At 57.0% G+C, this 18,181-nt stretch overlaps 1 protein-coding gene across 1 annotated transcript in view; it reads right to left on the bottom strand.

The window, feature by feature from the left end:
* Nucleotides 1–18,181, bottom strand: part of GALNT17 (polypeptide N-acetylgalactosaminyltransferase 17) — a 383,074-nt gene that overhangs the window by 209,695 nt on the left and 155,198 nt on the right. The window lies entirely within an intron of this gene.

Below are 18,181 nucleotides of genomic sequence, written 5' to 3'. Positions count from 1 at the left end.
CCTCCGCTCCCACGGCAGCCATCTGCCTGACCGGCCTCTGGGACGTCCTGTCTTCCTGGTCTTGCTCCCCTGGCACGGCAGGCTATCCTTGCCTCCAAGATGAACTATGTGCTCTGAGTTCCAGGGTCTCTCTCTGGAGGAACCCAGAGATGACATCTGCTGAGCCCACCAAGAGCCAGGCACTGCACTGGGGCTCCCTGCCCTCAGAGAGCTGCCACTCTAGGGGAGGAAACAGCACATCTGCCAAGCATGTGGGCAGAGGCAGCGGCCCTAGTGCCACACCTCGCAAGCTTCCAGAACCGCCGGGGAGGAGCCAGATGGAGGTTAAAGGGCAGGATGCTCCTTCACCCTCTGGGGTACGGTGGGAGGTGTAAGGGAAGAGTGAATCCTGAGATCTGCTGTGCATGCCGTCCTCTGCCCTGGGGGTTTTATTTCAGGCTCAGTCTCAGCCATATCAGAAACGCCAAACAGAAACAAAGGAGCGGGATGGAGGTGTGCATTTTAAAGCGACCTTCCCCTCCTGAGAGGGGCTGGCACACAGCTCCCATGAAGGAGGAAACAAAGGATCGAGAGGAAAGGACAGAGCAGTGGGGGCAGCCCGAGCAGGAGCCAGAAACACTGCTGTTCTTTATGCCTAACAGCTTGGGCTGTGTCGGGCCGTATTAATCATGCAGACAATTTTCAGAGGAAAATAAAGTTTTGTTACAATATACAGCGGTGCCTCCTGGAGGAGACGTCCAGGGATCCATTGATCACACAGCCTCATTTTCAACAAGTCGCTGTAAATCCACTTCTGGAGCTGCCGGGAGATTAGGGTGGCTATTGACGGACCCTGGGCTGGTGGTGGGAGTCACATCATTGAATCATTGACGGGTGGTGACGAGGGCTCCCTGGAGGTCCCTTGGGGTCTCCGCCATCCGGAGCCTGGCAGCTGCTCCCTCTCAGCCGGCTCCTCACCAGCCACCATCGCGTCTGCAGGAGCCCCCAGCACACACCCGACTCCCAGCACATTCCCGGGGCTGGCTTCTCTGGGCCATTTTAAACAGCCTCTGTCTCTGCAGCTGAGAAGGAAGAGGCCAGGCTGCACCACGCACAGCAACGTCTCCACACAGGCAAGGGGGTCAGGCCGCAATGCGGAGGGGCTGGAAGTCAGCCCTCTGGGCTGGGCACGCGACTCCCGGGGAGCGGGAGAGGCAAGAGCCTTCAGGCAGTCTTCCCTTCAATCCTCAAGGCTGGGATTTCAAAGGCAAGGAGTGCTCCAGCTCTCGCCGCCCACGTGACCCTGTGCACGTAACTCACGCCACCCGCACCTCGGCGTCTCCACCTGCAAAGCTGGTGAGATGGCCTCACTGTGCCCAGCTCCAGGCCCTCTGTAAGGATCGGTGGGAGAACCTTCCAGAGCCCTTGCAAAAGCAATGCTCTGCCTAACAAAAAAAGCCAGTGTGCCTTCAGTCCCCCTTGTACATGCCCTTTTTACATCCCCAGTGACCAGGGGCCAGAATTCCAGTTTCCCTCAACTCAGACCCTTCCCACAGACCCACTCGGACTCTGCTCCCCAGCAGAGCCCAAGACTCTACCCTGGCACAGCTGAGGTGGCCCATCTCACCTACCTAGATGTCCTCCCTGTTCACTTTATTTATTCACCATTTATTCATTTGCTGGCAAACAACATCAACACAGTGATCATCATACGAGAATCCACACCATTTTTGTTGGTCTTCGAGCTGTAGGGGGGCAGGTCTCTAAGCTTGGTGGTGGGCACAGGGCCATGGCCAGTGCCAGGAACAGGGAAGGCAGTGGTCAGCTCAGAGCCTGGCTTCCTGCCCCTTCTCTGGACGAGGGAACATACAGGCTCAGATGCATTTCCTGATTCCAGGCTGCAAAGCCAGCTAAGAGAGCAGCCTGGGAGGAGAGTAGATTCTGGATTTCCAAGACACTCGGGAAAGAGGAGTGGATGGTGTGAGAGTGGTAAGATACCTTGGCATCCACTGCGGGGGGCTGTGTTCTCCTCCTCTGACAACCCTGACCCCGATCTGGGTCCCAGAAATGAGGAATTTCTTTTTAAAAGCTAGTCAGTAAGCAATATGCAATGCTTCGTGTGGAAGAAGTACGTCCCCGGGAAAGCTAACTTGAGGTCCGGATCGATTTCAATCAATGCCCAAGAGGGCTGAGAAGAAATTCAAGACCAGTTTCCCCCTCTCCAAGGCTGAGGGAGAGACAGACTCACCATGAGGCTGTTCTCATGGAGAAAAGAAGGCAGAGGCCCGTGACCAGCCAAAGCTGTGAGATGGTGAACGCCTGCCTCCCCACCTGCCTGTCCACCCCTCTGCCCACACACCTGGGGTGACCCCTGAACTCGAGTCACAGGGTGACCACCGTGAGCCCCTCCCCTTCCACCCACGCCAGAGCCACTGCACGGATCTCGCTAAGCCACAGGTGCCCCCACCTTACTGCACAGAGGTGAGCTGGGAGACAGGCTACCTCCAGGAAGCCACGGGACAGGAAGGAAGTGAGGGCCCCAGCCAGGAGGAAATCTAGGCCCCAAGAGTGGCCTCCCTCTCAGAAGCGGACCCTGCCCTCACGCGAGCACTGTTTAAGGGTCCACAGGCATGGGCACGGAGGAGCGGTACCGAGACGTGCTCCTGACCCTGTCCGCCGACCTGGAGACAGGCGGATGTCCCCAGATAGCCCCATCCTCACAAAAGAACTTAGATGCAGTGTGGTCCAGGAATCCCAGCGGGTGATGATGAGGAGGAGGAGGATTACATGGTACAGGCCCCAGGCCCGACACTGCGCAGCCCCCTCTACTGGGCTGTCCTGTGGAATCCTCACTGCGACCTCGCCAGATGGAAAATATTGTCCTCCCAGTTCATAGATAAGGAACCCTCGGCCAAGAGAGGCAAAGACACCCAAGCCCACGCCACCCAGCGAGTCTGGGAAGCAGCGGGAAGGCCCAGCCGGTATTGGTTTGAACTCTCTGGGGTGCCCCTGTTGGGCGAGAGCCCAGTTCCTAAGCTGGAAGCTAGGCCGTCTATCCTGCCTGGGCCTCTGTTTCTTCTTCTCTGTCCTGAAAGCTCTGAGAGGCCTTGGACCTCTGAGGCCGCCAGCACCAGACCCGCGACCTGCTGGGCTTGTCTTCCTGGAAGGCTACGGAGCCAGCCCTGCCCAGGGGAGTTCCTCTAGGTAGGATGCGGGTGAGCAGAAGCCAGCGCCACGACCCCCAGAACAGAACGTGGGCAGAGCCCCTGGTGTCCTGGCTGTGAATCTGGACAGGGTGCCCTCCTGGGCAGGGTCCCTGAGGAGTTATGCAAACCCCTTAACTGGCGGATCTCAAGCAGAGGGGCCAGGCCTGTCCAGCGCCACGCCAGGGCCTTCCCGCTGCCACTGGAGCCTTCCGCACCCTGGCCGGGCCCTGCTGTCCCACCCTCTCTCGGGGATGGGGCAGGACCTAAGGGGTGGGTGTGGGAGTGACTGTGTGTGCTTAGGACAGCTGGGCAGGTACCCAGGGCCTGAGGAAGGGCCCCGTTCACGGGTCCCGTCAGAAGGGAGGCCCTTCTAGGGCGTGAGCTTCTTCTCAGCATCCCTGGGCTTTACAAGGGTGTCACCTGCACCTGCAGACCCTCGTGGCTGCTCCACTCATCCCTGGCCCCCAGGTGCAGTGACGCCCCTCAGCCTCTGCCCCACCCACCCTAATAGCAGGTCCATCACCACACCCTGCCCAGCTCCCATCCGGCCAAGGGCAGCTGAGAGCCTGGGACATTGGCTGAAGCACATTAAGGACTATAAATGAGGCAGTTGGAAATGCAACGTGAAGCTGCCAGGCACCCAAGGGATGTCCCTACAGGGCTGTGACAGATGAGCTCAGGCGGCTCAGGCGGGTGGGGGAGAGCAGCTGCAAGCTGGCTTTAAAGACAGATCACAGGTCAACCTTGCAAGGTCGAGAGCAGGCAGGAGTGGCATCGAGCTCCTCGCAGCCCAGAGGCATGGAGGGCTCCCTTCTTTTCTCTCCCATCACCTCCCAGAAGAAACCTCTGCCAGCTTGTTCAGAGAGGGTGTAGAGCTAGAACAGACCTGCAGACTAGCTCGGGCCCTGGAAGTTTCTACCTCGCTGATTCTTTTGTTTTCTCATTTCATTTTCAGATGTTCCTAAATATGCATAAGTTGACGTTCATGAGGGGGCGGGACAGATGAGATCCAGTGCTCTCCTGCACCAGGGTCGCGACCGCCAGGCATCCCCAAGCTCTCTGGCTACGGAATATGTCATGGAGTGAAGCAAGAGGAAGAAACATGGAGAGTCCAGGGGCTGGGACATGGGGGGCCTGAATCAGAAAATACCTCGCTGCACCCCACGGACAGTGGCACCCGTGAGAAACCCCTTGGGAACCAAGCAGGGCGGGCCAGCCCCACCTGCACACTGCTCCTTGCACTGCGGCAGCAGAGGCGGGAGGAGGAGCCTTTCTGTGGCCACCCGTCGTCACTGTCCAACCACAGGACACCCAGTCCTCTTCCAGACGAGAGCCCTTCACACTGTGAACGTGTTATGCTATTTGAGGAAACTCGGTGTCCCCTTCCCCTTCACTCCCAGGAGAAGCACCCCTTCTCCCTGAGCCCGAGTGGCCACCTGGACTCCCCTGGGCCACACCCTCGTTGGTTGGCACCAGACACCCTGGGTGTACCCAAGACCCACTCTCGTGGGGAGAAGGCAGAGGTGCAGCTCAAGGAGGACTTCCGTGTGGCCCGGCTACTCAGCCATGCTCCCCAGTGTGGTTCCTAGGTGGCAAGTCATCTGGAGGGAAGGTGAGGGTGGGAAATGTCCCCCCTTGGTCATGGTCTGAGTTCCAGGAGCTCTGGTGGCCCAAGCTTACCTAGGGACACGGGGCATCCCCCGCAGAGCTACCCCAACCCGACTGACAAGAAGCCTGGGGACTCCTCTCTGGAAACACTCCTGAGCCTGGAAATGGCCATGGGCACCGTCAGCACGTGGTGAAGGCCCCGGAAGACCATGCACACCTCTGCCCCCTAAGGGACACCACCACAGTCACCTCACTTTCTCTCCGACCAGGAGAGGGGCTCCTCCTCCTCTCTGGCTCGCTGTGGACATGCCAGTCACCTCGACGATCTAACTGCCTGCGATGGCTATGGCTGATTGGATGGGTCCTTTTGGCTGAGTCACGGTCCCCAGGTACTGGGTCAAGTTTTATCCTAGAGGAGACTGACATTTTGGTCAGTTGACTTGGAGGACACATACCATCATCCATAATGTGGGCAGTTGGTTGAAAGACATAAGGAAAAAAAAAGACTGAGGTCACTGGGAAGGAATTTCTGCCAGCAGACAATCCTCAGACTGGAACCACGACATCAGCCTTCCCCAGGTCTCCGTCCGGCCTGCCCAGCGCCCCTTGGATCCGAGTCCACCGGCCTTCACGATTGTGTGAGCAACTCCTCCAAACAGCGCTCTCTCTGCCCGGCGCCACTCATCATTAGGGAAAAGCCAATCAAAACCACACGAGACCCACCTCGCGCCCGTTAAGATCACTACCGTCCCAAATAAACACAAGTGCTGGAAAGGATGCAGAGAGACTGGACACTGCCCTGGGGCTGAGAGCGCAAACAGCACCGCCACCGTGGAAGAGCAGCTCCAGGTGGAAGCAGCACGGGGCCCAGGACTCGGCCGTGGAACCGGCACAGGATTCTGGACTCCGCCGTGGAACCAGCGGGGGACCCGGGGCCTCCCTTGTAGGTATACACTCTGCAGAACTGAGAGTGCGTAGGGCCTTGGAAACACGTGCACACCTGTGTCCTTGTTCAGGATGAGCTAAGTGGGGAAGCAGGCGGCCCACCCCTGAGTGGACGAATGGGCAGAGAGCGAGGGACACGCAGTACACGCAGGGGCTCGGGGGTCCGCTCCCGCAGGGAGGAAGTCCCGCTGTATGACGCAACAAGGTGAAGCTCCAGCCACCATGCTCAGAGAGAGAAGGCAGGCCAAGAGACCCGGTGAGGCCAGGTGCCGAGCCCCCAGATCCACGGAGAGCAGATGGAGGGGCTGCGAGGCGGGGAGGGAGGACGGGGCACTGAGGTCAGTGTGGTGTGCCAGCCTCGCCTAGAGAGAAGCCCTGGGGACAGATGGTGGCCTGGCAGAGTGGCCTGGTACCACTGAAGGCACGCTGAAGCGGTCACCATGGAGATTCGATGAAAAAACGAGTTTGTTCCTTGTCTGTCTGTCTGTCTGTCTCCCTGGGGAGCCTGACTCAGGCAGAAGGAAGAGCACACCAGGTCAGCTGTCCCACCTCCTCCGCGCCCTCACTGCCATCTCTCCTTCCTGCCCTGCCTCTGGCCCCCACGGGCACCTGGAAGGACCATTGAGCTGGGCGCCGCCGGGCAGTCACCTCCAGACTCCGGGACACTGCGGCGCCTTCGCCTCGACAGTCAGGCCCTTCTGTGCCGCCCACGCCCTCTTGCCCTCCAGGTCCTGTGCTCTGCCTTCCCTCGGTCCCCCGCCCCTCCCCGCTGCCCGTTCTTCCGTCCCGCTGAGCTCCGCACTCCTCTCCAGCCACACTCCCTTCTGCCCAGCTTTGTCCTTCCCTCCCAGCAGCCCCAAAGACACAGCCCTGGGCCACCCACCCACCCGGACCTTCCTCGCCCACTGCCCACTCCTCGTTTAGGCAGAAAGGACGGAGTCTCTCCCACGTCAGGGAAAGTCCCTTTCCCCATCCTGTGTCACCCCTCCTTCTCTCTTGGTCTCGCCTCCCTGGCCCCTTCTTCACCTCCCCTGCATCCCTGACTTCTACGTACGCCATTCTGCCCATGCTGCCCATGCTGTCCACTCTGTGGACAGAGTGGCCGGCAACCCCAACCTGGCTGGCCCTCGTTCCTGTGGTATTCAACACTGTCCCTCCTTTCCCCATGTGAATGGCTCGTCCGCAGGTCCCGGGCCGCCCGCTCACCCAGACCTGCCTCTGCCTCTGCGTCTCCTCCCGTGCGAGCCGTCCTGGTCACTCCTTCTGGGCATGGGTTCTCTTCTCGGCTCATCCTCTAAACTCCAAAGCGCCCCAGGTCTCCGTCTTCTCCCCGGGCTATTCTGTCTTCCTAAACTGGCCCTGCGCGACCTCTCCCAGTCCACATCTCCAGCTAGGACGCTGGCTGCTCCCAACGGAGCCTCACCCAGGCGCCCCCTCCCTCTGGACATCTTTGCCTGGACAGCTCCCGAGCACCCCGAATTCAGGAAGCCCAAAGCTGAAACCTGCTCTCTCGGTGTCTTTGGGTCTTCACTGATGGATGCCACCCTGTGACCAGGAGTCCAAGTCACGGGCACTCAGCGTGTCCGGTCAGTCACCAAAGCTTGGAGACTCTGCCACCTTTGGGGTTGATGACACCTACCCTTCCCCATCTCGCTTTTCTACAGCCTGACTTCCAGTCCCCAATGACACCAAAGGCCACTATCTTGTCTCCTGCCTGCAGCCCGCCCCCACCCCCAACTCGAGCCCCTCCAGCAGAGTGATCTTCCCAGACACGCAGACCTGACCACGTCCTCCTCTACCTAACCCGTCCCTGGGCCCCTGTCAGCCTTCGGGATTGGGTTCCAACTCTGCCTGGCGCCCGAGTTGAGCCCAATGTCACCTCTACGGCCCCGTCCAACTCCGGTGTCACTGGGATGGCGCCCTTACTCCACAAGCTCCTCTCTGCCTCCTGTGCCCTACCTCCTGTCCAGCCACCTCCGCCCTGCAGCCCAGCCCCAGACCAGCGCTCCTCCTCCGCTGCCCCCCAGCCTGCTCTGCTGTTTTCAGGGTAGCCGGTACATCTTCTTTCTTTCTCTGTCCCCCGAGCGCCACGCAATACCTGGCAGAGAAATGGTTACTGAGTGAACCAGTGGAAAACTCCCTCCCTACTCATCCCTCTGTCCTCCTGATCAAAGGTATCGCTTATTTCCTGCCACAATGAGAACATCGGTGGCGGCACTCCAACGCTTAAAAGATCTCATCCCGGGCACAACTGTACTTGTGGCGCTCCTGATTTACTAATCAGGGCTCAAACTCTCCAAGCTGCTTGGGTCAAGTGCATTACCCCGCCCAGCGCTCGGCTCTGATTCCCTCCTCATCAAGCCTCTCCTCTCATCTTAGGAGAGAGGCATCATTTTTAGCAGCCGCAGAACGAGATGTGGGGTGGAATCACTGAGATGCACGAGGCCCTCTTCTCATTATCGGGGAGACGCACACTTTGCTGAGTGGCTTAATTTCCTCTGGTTGAGCTCTGCAGCTCCTCCAGGAAGAGCCAGCACCTCATTAGCCCAGTCCCGCATGGAGCCGGCTCGGGACAGGCTGCCTACTCCAGCATTTGAGCCCCATGTGTCTGTCCCTCCAGTCCTGTTGGGGCCATTTCCCCGAATCAAAGTTCAGCTGGCGCTACACCATGAACCCCTAGGTGCGTGCAGCATGAACCCCCAGCAGTGTGCAGCATGAACCCCTAGCAGCGTGCAGCATGAACCCCCAGGTGCGTGCAGCATGAACCCCCAGGCGTGTGCAGCTTGAACCCCCAGGCGTGTGCAGCATGAACCCCTGGGTGCGTGCAGCATAAACGCCCAGGTGTGTGCAGCATGAACACCCAGGTGTGTGCAGCATGAACACCCAGGTGTGTGCAGCATGAACGCCCAGGTGTGTGTGGCATGAACCCCCAGGTATGCAGGCTGGTCTTTGGGGGGCCCGTTGCTCCTTCATCTGCTTTACTCAGGAGTATGGTGGGAGGGTGGCACCAGGCCCAGGACCTCAGAGCCCCTTTGTCGGCCCGAAGCCCCTGCCTCAGTCACAGAGCAGGGCTGGCCAGGCCCAGTCACCAGCACCTTCGGGTCAACACAGCTCTGCGCCTTCTTTGCCAGACCGGTTCCCACAGACAGACATTTATTTTGGAATATTCCACAAGACATTTTTGAATCTTGGGTGGGTCACCTACTGGCTCCATGGCTACCAGGAAGTTTTTCTCTGAGTGAGGAAGAATCACCTTTCCAAGGTCAGGGCAATTGGCCTCAGCCCCAAACTCCAAGAGGTTCAGCTCTCTGGGCCAGGCATGTCAGCCTCGAGGTGGCTCAGCAGGTTCTGACTGGGGCAGAGAAACCCCAGTCAGAGAAACCCCTCCGGGGTCAGAAACAGGGCTTCTAGTGACAGGGGCTGAGTCTCCTCCAACTTCAGTTCTGACCTTGGATCCCTGCTTTGTGCAAGCAGTGTCTCCTCTAAAAGGGAGGGGAACTCTCTCCCTCTCTCTCTCTCCCTCTCTCTCTCACACACACACCACCACCACCACCACCACCACCACCACCACACAGGGAGTGTGAGGGAGCATCCTCCAGATTCTCAGTTCAGCATCAGATCTGCCTGGGAGCCTGCGGTTGACCTCGCTGTGCTCAACTGAAGCAAAAGGAGGAAAAGAAACAGATAGGAGAGGAAGCAGACGCCCAGAGGTGTACCAAGCAGGCTCAGGAAGGAATCCCACCAGGTAAAGGCAAGTTGGTGGCAGCTCCAGACCAAGGCGGGGCCAGCCTCACCTGCCAGGCTCAGCAGTGCCCAGCACCCTTCGAGGCCCTGTCCTCTCCCAGGTTCGAGAATGCAGGGATGCCATGGAGGGATGCAAAGACACCAAGAAATGGCGCATTTCAAGGTGCCCCAGGGAGCCAGCAGGATTCCTCAGGGACAGGAAGGCCCCAGATCCTCTGTTCTCACCCAAGCCTCACCTTCGCCCTCCATCCCTGCCAAGCCCCAAACTGGTCTAAGACTTCCCAGCTGTCCCTTGTCCCAGTGATGGGACACGTTTTACCAAACTGGCTATTTTCCTTTTAATGTTCTGGCTACAGTGGGGAGGAGAGGCCGTCTTTGGATGGACCTCCACCCTGAACCTGCTGCTGTTCTTCCCAGTGCTCTGGGAAGACTAAGGACCTGGAGAATGAGGACCAGCCCGGAGGTGCCATGACACCCCAGAGAGAGGCAGACAGACTGGGAGAGCAGAGGGCACCCGTGGGCTGGCACGGCAGCACCAGCACGATCAGCAACTTGAGCCAGAGAGAGGAGCACTGACCGGCAGGACAGAAGGACTCCACCTGGCTGGACCGACCTGGCTAAGCTGGACGATACTGAAGAGTCAGGGCATCGCTGCAGCCGCGGTCCCTGCAAGGTCTGCATGGGACCCAACTATGGGGGAAAACAGCTATTGTGGCCACGGGGGTGCAGATGTCCCCAGTCATGTCAGGCCGGGTGTGCCTCACTCCTGGGCCACCACTCTGTCCTGTGTCACAGTGAGGACTCAGACGCGCCCAGTCACCTCATGCTGTGTGTGCCTCACTCCTGGGCCACCGCTCTGTCCTGTGTCACAGTGAGGACTCAGACGCCCCAGTCACCTCAGGCTGTGTGTGCCTCACTCCTGGGCCACCGCTCTGTCCTGTGTCACAGTGAGGACTCAGACGCCCCAGTCACCTCAGGCTGTGTGTGCCTCACTCCTGGGCCACCGCTCTGTCCTGTGTCACAGTGAGGACTCAGACGCGCCCAGTCACCTCATGCTGTGTGTGCCTCACTCCTGGGCCACCGCTCTGTCCTGTGTCACAGTGAGGACTCAGACGCGCCCAGTCACCTCATGCTGTGTGTGCCTCACTCCTGGGCCACCGCTCTGTCCTGTGTCACAGTGAGGACTCAGACGCCCCAGTCACCTCAGGCTGTGTGTGCCTCACTCCTGGGCCACCGCTCTGTCCTGTGTCACAGTGAGGACTCAGACGCCCCCAGTCACCTCATGCTGTGTGTGCCTCACTCCTGGGCCACCACTCTGTCCTGTGTCACAGTGAGGACTCAGACGCCCCAGTCACCTCAGGCTGTGTGTGCCTCACTCCTGGGCCACCGCTCTGTCCTGTGTCACAGTGAGGACTCAGACGCGCCCAGTCACCTCAGGCCGTGTGTGCCTCACTCCTGGGCCACCGCTCTGTCCCTGTCTTCCGGTTTTCATGATTCTATCCATCCAGAAAGCTTTCCTAGCACAGCCCAATCCAGCTCAGTCTGCTGCCCTGGGCTCACTCCAGTGCTGCCGTCTTAAACCTAGACGGCCTCCCGCTCTCGGCATCGGGAGGGTGGAACAGACCCCTTTCACAGTGTGCAAGGTACTCCCCAGCCCCGTCCCAGCCCTCACCCATGTGTCTACGCCCTTTGTCTCTGGCTGGAGTTTTCCCACTGAAGAGGTGAAGCCTGTTTCCACACCCCGGGTCCAGACATGCCCACATGGCCTGCCCTGACCAGCCAGCAGGTGCAGTGCTGGGCCAGGTCCAAGCACGCACCTTGAGAGGGGCTCTTATGCCCTTGGTGCTGAGCATGAGCAACCCTGGGCTGGGCCCCTGGACCTGGAAGAGGGTGGAAGTCAACTGGTAAGGGTGGCCCCCAGCAGGACTCGGCCTGTCGGGCCCCAGGAGGGCCACTGAGCAGGAAATCCAGTGTGGGTCATCTCCAGTGTGGACTCCTCGCCTCGGTGAGCCACGGATACAGGCACCCACTTTGCAGATGAGAAAACCAAAGTCAAGGAAGTGGTCAGAGCTTGACTTCAAACTCCAAGGCCTCTGGTCTCAGCCCCTGAAGGCGCCCCTCACGGGGAAGAGCCCACGCAGGGAAAGCCTCCACGGCTTCGCCTCACCCCCCGTGTCTCATCATGGCCTCCAGTTTTATACACAACCACGTTACTTTTATCCTTTAAAAAATGCCACGCATGTTACTCTAAAAGATTCCTGTGGGAGCGATCGCAGTCCTTGACAAATGATTTCAACGCGGAACCCGAAATAATCCACAGGCGATTAAGTAACCCAGGATGAACGACAAAACCTGGAAGGAGAGGGCTGTTCAGAGGCCCAAAGACGCCTGGCACTGAATCCAAGGCAAAGCGAAGGCAGCGTCACCAGCACAGCCCCGAGCAGGCCGGTGACAGGCGAACAGCACCAAGAGGGAAAAGCAGACCCGCTCGGGAGACGTCGCTGGAGAGAGGGCCACAGAAGGAACCAGGCAGGGTGAGCAGCCCAGCAGCCCTGCACACACGCTTCCCAATCACCTGCAGGTGGACGAGAGGTCCATTCAGAACTCCACACCAAGGAGACCAAGAGCCAAATACAAATAAATATCTGTACGAATTCTGGATATGGAAGAATGTCCAAGTTTTACTAGTGGGATAATAATCAGAAACCTCTGATGGTCAAAAAAAAATCAAAAGACAAGAGCAGGGCTGGGCTTGGGCTCAGAGGCAGAGCACCTGCCTGGCACGTGGGAGGCACTGGGCTCGATCCTCAGCACCACATACAAATAAAGAAAAAATGAAAGTCCATCAACAACTAAAAACTATTTTTAAAAAGACAATGGCAAACTGTACAAAATAAAAAGTCATTTAGAGAAGTGACTGAAGAGTAAACAATCTTACACAGTTCAACCACGAAACCCACAGAGCAAATTTGAGGAACAAACAAAAAACAAGCACACAACTGAGAACAAAGAGACGAATGGGTAAAGACTACCTGAGAACAGGTGGGGCCTTATCAGTAACAAGACACTCAGGGGAAACCAGGCCATGCGTTCCGCCTCCACGAGGCAAAGGTACAAACCGTCTTAATTGTCTCCTTACAGTCTCCCTGTTCTTGTTTTTATAATGAGCAAATGTCACACAGAAAACCACAGCAGTCCAGATGAGTTTGCTGGTGGCAGAGCCACAGTGCAGACGGACAGGGAGCTGCAACGGGTGACCTACAGCCTCAGAAGCTCTCACAGGCTCAACTTCAAGGTGGAGGGAGGGAGACACCGTCGTCCACTGTGGCCCTCCGAGGCCACGGCTGGAAACAGCTCTGAGCAATACCAAGATCGCAACCAGGCTCCCTTTCCAGTGCGGATGTCGGGGAAGGAGGACATGGCGGGACCCCATGGCGCCCGCTCTGGACAAGACACACTGATCACGTGAACCTCCAGATTTTTTTCCCTACCCAGAAGTTACTTCGTGGTGGGCTTGTGCAACAAACATAAAATCAATCACCCGCTCGAAGACTCTCCTCTGCCATGACTATGGAGCAACGGGGTCTGAGGCATCTAGCTGCCCACCAGAGCCTTAGGGCTCCTCAGGAAAGGTGCTGCCACGCGCCTCGGAGGTGTGAGCCCAGGCTGGGTTCTACCACGCAGCTGGACGTCCACCTGGGCTTGCCTGGAGTCCAGTCTTGGCCACTAACCCTGCTGGTAACAACCTAGGCACCTTGGGGACCTTAAAGAAAACTTGACTCTTCCAACTGCATCTCCCTGGTTTCCCAACATCCTGCTGCCTCCAGTGGTAAGACCCTGTCTCCGTTCTCCTGGGCCTTCCTTCAGTCAGTGAGTTCCTTTTACAAGGGCACGGGGAGACCTCCTGCAGCCGAGGCCGGGGAATGCACCCCTCCCATCTCCAGCTGGCCCTACAGAGGCCAGCAGGAGCCCAGGGTGGCAAGGGTCAGCATCTCCACGCAGCCTCAGGCCTGGGCAGGGTCTCTCCCAACCAGCCTGCAGGTTTCATGGCCACACCCCTGAGGCTGACGTGACCTCTGGCACGTGAGTTGCACTCAGCCCAGATGCTCAATGACCATTTATTAAATAGAGAAAAGGTATTTGTCATGGTTGGGATCTCAGAGGTCCTCCAAAGACCCGTGTGATCACAGGCTTGTGCCCTGTGTGGCCCTTTTAGGAGGCAGGGCCCAGGGCGAGGTCCTTGGGTCAGTGGAGGTGTGCCCCCGAGGGAGCCCGTGGGACCTCGGGCTTTTCCTCGTTCTCTCTGGCTCCCTGGCCATGCACTGCCGCCATGATGCGCTCCTCACGGTGGCCCAGAGCCATGGGGCCAGTGGATCCGGGACCAGAGCCTCCAGAACTGGGAGCCCAAGAGCCTCTCGCTGGAGGTGAGCCTCCCAGGAGTCTGCTGTGGTGGTGAAAGCCAGCTCTGGGCACCGGCAGCAGGAGTGGGTCGCGTAGAGCATCTGGTTCTGAGAGCCCAAGGATTTGATGGAGGGCCTGTGATCTCAGGAAGTCTGCGTCCCCTCGGGGCATCTGTTATGCTGTGAAGATGCCGCATCAGTCACTGGGGAGGAAACCCACCTGACTGGGGAGCGTGACTTTATTGGATTCCCAATATTTTTCATCCCACTGACTTTTCCAGTGAAAACCCCCAGGAAACTGAACAGCACCATATGCCTCATGCAAAGCCTCTCCCTGGTTTTTAACATGGATCATGGATCCACTTAAACAACCTGCTTCTTCATTTTTAACACACCAAAGGACAAGGGTATCTATGTCGTCCAGAGACATTAATGGTGACATTTGCAAAACTGAGCATCAATTAGGGGCCCCTGTTGAAAATGCAGAAATTTTAAAAATCCTCAGTTACCCTGGAAAAGCTCACAGACCCAGAAAGGAAAATGATGTGTAAATCATCGTCAGGACAGGGAAGGATAAATGTCGCAGGGAAGCAGGTTCAAGACATCCTGGGAGCTTATTTCTGCTCGTGGGAGATCAGTGGGGACTCAGGGACCGTCTGGAACAAGATAAAACTTGGTCTGGACCACGAAGCACCAGTGGGTGACTTCCAGGCGAGGGCGGGCCTTGCAAAGGGAGAGCCGGGAGAAGGGGCTTTGCAGAGAGAAGGGGAGCAGAGCAGAGCCAGGTGGGCGAGGGCACAGCGCCCCGCGGGAAGCAGACGCCAGCTGCAGGGAGTGACCGGGTGGGCTGGGAGAGCATGGCCTGGACGCCCTGAGCCAGCTGTCACCTCAGACCCGCTAGTCCTGCAGGGGGAGCATCCACAACGGGATCACAAAGCGGGGATGGGATGGGACAACATGCCGTGTGTGTCCAGATCAAAGAGCATCATCCTTTCACGTTCAGCAAAGCTGCAGCCCCAGCGGTGAGCTCCAGGCCTTCAGAAGGGACGCAGGCGGCCCTGCTCCTGCACAAGGCGCTCGCTCGTACCAACCACCCGGCACGACCGTGGCGCCTCACCCCTTCTGATGGGCTCCCGCTCCCAAGGCCCCCGAGATTCTGCCTCTTCCTTTTGGATCCAGCGCTTTGAAATGCGTGGCGACTTCCTCGGTGGCGTCAGCACTCAGCCAAGGTATCCCTCCATTTCCAAGGACAGGTTCCGGGACCCCTGCAGATTCCAAACCCCAAGGGTGCTCACGGCCCTACCTAAGCGTGTCATGGCTGCATACAAACCACGCACCACACCCTCCTGTACCCTTCACGTCCTCTCCAGCCACCATGCTACCCACAAGGAAAGACTCTGCACATAACTGAAATGCCCTATGTCCAGAGAATGAGGACAAGAGAAAAGTCTCCATCCATCAAGACAAAGAACATTTTCTTCCCAAGTATTTTAGCCCACAGATGCAGAACCACAATTACAGGCTCCCGTGCTCTGGTCCACCCACTACTTCTCTGCGTGTATCTCTGACAGGTGCCCTCTACCCCATGCTGAGTAAAAGCCATCAGAAAAGGTACAGCCCGATCAGGTGTGGTGGGCACAGGCCTGTAATCCCAGCAACTCAGGAGTCTGAGGCAGGAGGATAACAAGTTCAAGGCCAGCCTGGGCAACTTAGTGAGACTCTGTCTCATGATTAAAAAATGAAAGGGGTTCAGGGATTTTAAAAAAAGGGGTTCAGCTGAGTGGTAGGGCTCCCCTGGGTTTAGCCCCCCCACACACACACACAAGAGCATAAAGCACATCCTTAGGCACATAAACTTTCCTAAAAAGCGTCGGATTGTTCAGTGTAGCTCACTACCTTAGTGGCAATCTCTAATCTCTGCAATTAAACTTAAGACAAGCTAGCAGGCTCACCGGTGGCTAGTGAGACCAGTCAAAGAAACAGGTCTGATTTTCCAATTTGCCAAGGGCCTCCAACATGAGAGGGCCTCACCCCTACGCTGGCCCCATCCATTAAAGGCAAACTCTTGTGGTCTGAAGATGTCCATCCAGAAATCGCCCACAAACATCTCAAGCAGAAAGGCAGGTAAGCCTTCACCAAAGCCCCTGGACCACCTTCCTCCAGGGCCTCTCTTTGTATTTGTGCTTCCACGTTCCCTTTTTGGCTGTCATTGTGATATGTGGTCCAATGGCCCTTGTGGAGGCTTAGGGTTGGGGGTCTCCACCATGTTTGCTCTGGCCCCAGACCCTTCACCATTTACACTAACACCCAGCTAGAACCAAATTCGTGTTTAAAAAAGACACTGGGGGCAGGGAAGAAGGAGCACTGGAAAGAAGAGACAAGGGAAGCAGGGCGGTTGATAAGAAGATCACAGCTCTAGTTCTGCAGTTGACACCCAGGGATCCAGGGTCAAGGAGGAATATTCTTTACTGATAAAAGATATTTCTTAAGACCATCAAATACAGATGCTCCTTGAGGTTACACTATGATGCACCCGCCATGAATTGAAGATATTGTAAGTCCCAAAGCCCTTAGTGCCACACCTAAGCTATCAATCCTCACAGCTTAGCAACACAGAATGCTGTAAGTCTTGCTCCCTCCCCGTGTGACAGCAGGGCTACCTGAGAGCTGCCACTACCCCTGCTGCCCAGCCTCACGAGAATCTCACGCCACAGGTCACAAGCCCAGGGAAAGATGAAAACTCAAAGCACGGTTTCCAGGGAATGCATCCCAACTTCACACCCTCACAAAGTTGAGGGCTGTCCAAAGCCACCAGTATGTCGAGTACCTAACAGCATGGTTTAAAAATACGGAGCAAAATGTGTTGAAAAGCCCAAAGGGTAAAAGACAAATTAACCATCACTGTGGGAGACAACAACAAATCCGTCCCAGAAATCAACAGAAGCAGCCAGAATATCCAATAAAAGCAAGAAGAGATGCTCAAGCTCTGCAGTAATCAAAGAAATGCACCAAGAACTCTAAGTATTTTTTTCCCCTGTCAATCAGGATGCCAAGACAAACTGATGTCTGGTCTTGCATGGTGCTGTCAGGTGTGAGGGCAGACACTCAGAGGCTGCTGGCGGCCTGTCAACAGGCACAGTCCTCTGGAAAGCAAGCTGGCAAAATTGAAACCAAAAATGGACATGCCCAGCATATCCCTGCACAAAAAAATCTCAGAAAGACACAAAACAGCTGACCCTAGTAACTTCTGCTGAGAAGAGAGATTTGGCACTGGGCTTAAAGAGAACATTTTTCTTTTTCTTTTTTTTTTGGCATATGCAGGTATGTAATTCATAAATAATACATTCAACTGTTGTTTATATGCTTTTTAAATATTAAAAAAAAAGACTTTGAAACCTATTGGATCTGGCTGGGTGTGGTGGTACACACACCTGTAAGCGGCTCAGGAGGCTGTGGCAGGTGGATAGCAAGTTCAAGGTCAGCCTGGGCAACATAGCAAGACCCTGTCTCTAAATAAAACACAAAAAGGACTGGGGATGTGACAACTGGGGATGGACAAGGTGAACTAAGACTAGTCTTTTCGGAACCAGGGAGTGCAGGAAGGTCAGGGGTGGGAAGTAGGCCAGAAAGGTGGGCTCTCCAGGAGGCACGCTGTCCCAGCACACGCGACCCTCTGACCTTTGCTCTTAAGGAGCCCCGTTCCTGTGCAGGCAGCAGGAGGACGGCAGGCAGGAAGCACGCTAGGCTCTGGCGGGCAGGCGAGGACTTCCTGAGAGGGAGTGTCCTGGCACCGTCGCCTCTTGTCTTCTGAAGCATCTCAGCCCCTGACTCTGTGTGGTTCGAAGTTGCTCTAACAGATAGTGGCAAAGGGGTTCCAAAGAAAGCTACTTAGCCACGGGTCTGAAAAACTTCATACGATCCATTTGGCTCACGGGTCCAGAGGCACATTCCTAAGAAGGCCATTATTTGGCAAAATGGCATGCTGCATTCTGATTCCAGCCCCCCAAAAACACCTCGTGGATGAAGGCTGGGCTAGATCCGGGTGGGATACTGATGGAGGGTCCTGAGTCCCATGAAGACCAGGACAGGAGGGAGAGGCTTCATCCAAGACACCAGGCGGCAGAAGAAAAAGCTGTGTGGGACACCAAGATCCAAAATCAAGGAGGGTGGGTCACCAAACCTCCGCTGAAATCTGAACTGTGGGCTGCCAGTCTGCAACCTCTGAACCGCGGACAAGTCACTTAACGCTGGGGAGGAAGGTTCTGAGGTCGGAGAAAGGAGAAGTCCGAGATTGGAGGA

The sequence above is a fragment of the Sciurus vulgaris genome, assembly GCF_902686455.1.
Source record: "Sciurus vulgaris genome assembly, chromosome: 18".
NCBI classification, from domain to species: domain Eukaryota; kingdom Metazoa; phylum Chordata; class Mammalia; order Rodentia; family Sciuridae; genus Sciurus; species Sciurus vulgaris.
The sequence above is the reverse complement of the archived record's forward strand: the minus strand, read 5'-3'. Positions and strand labels throughout refer to the sequence as shown.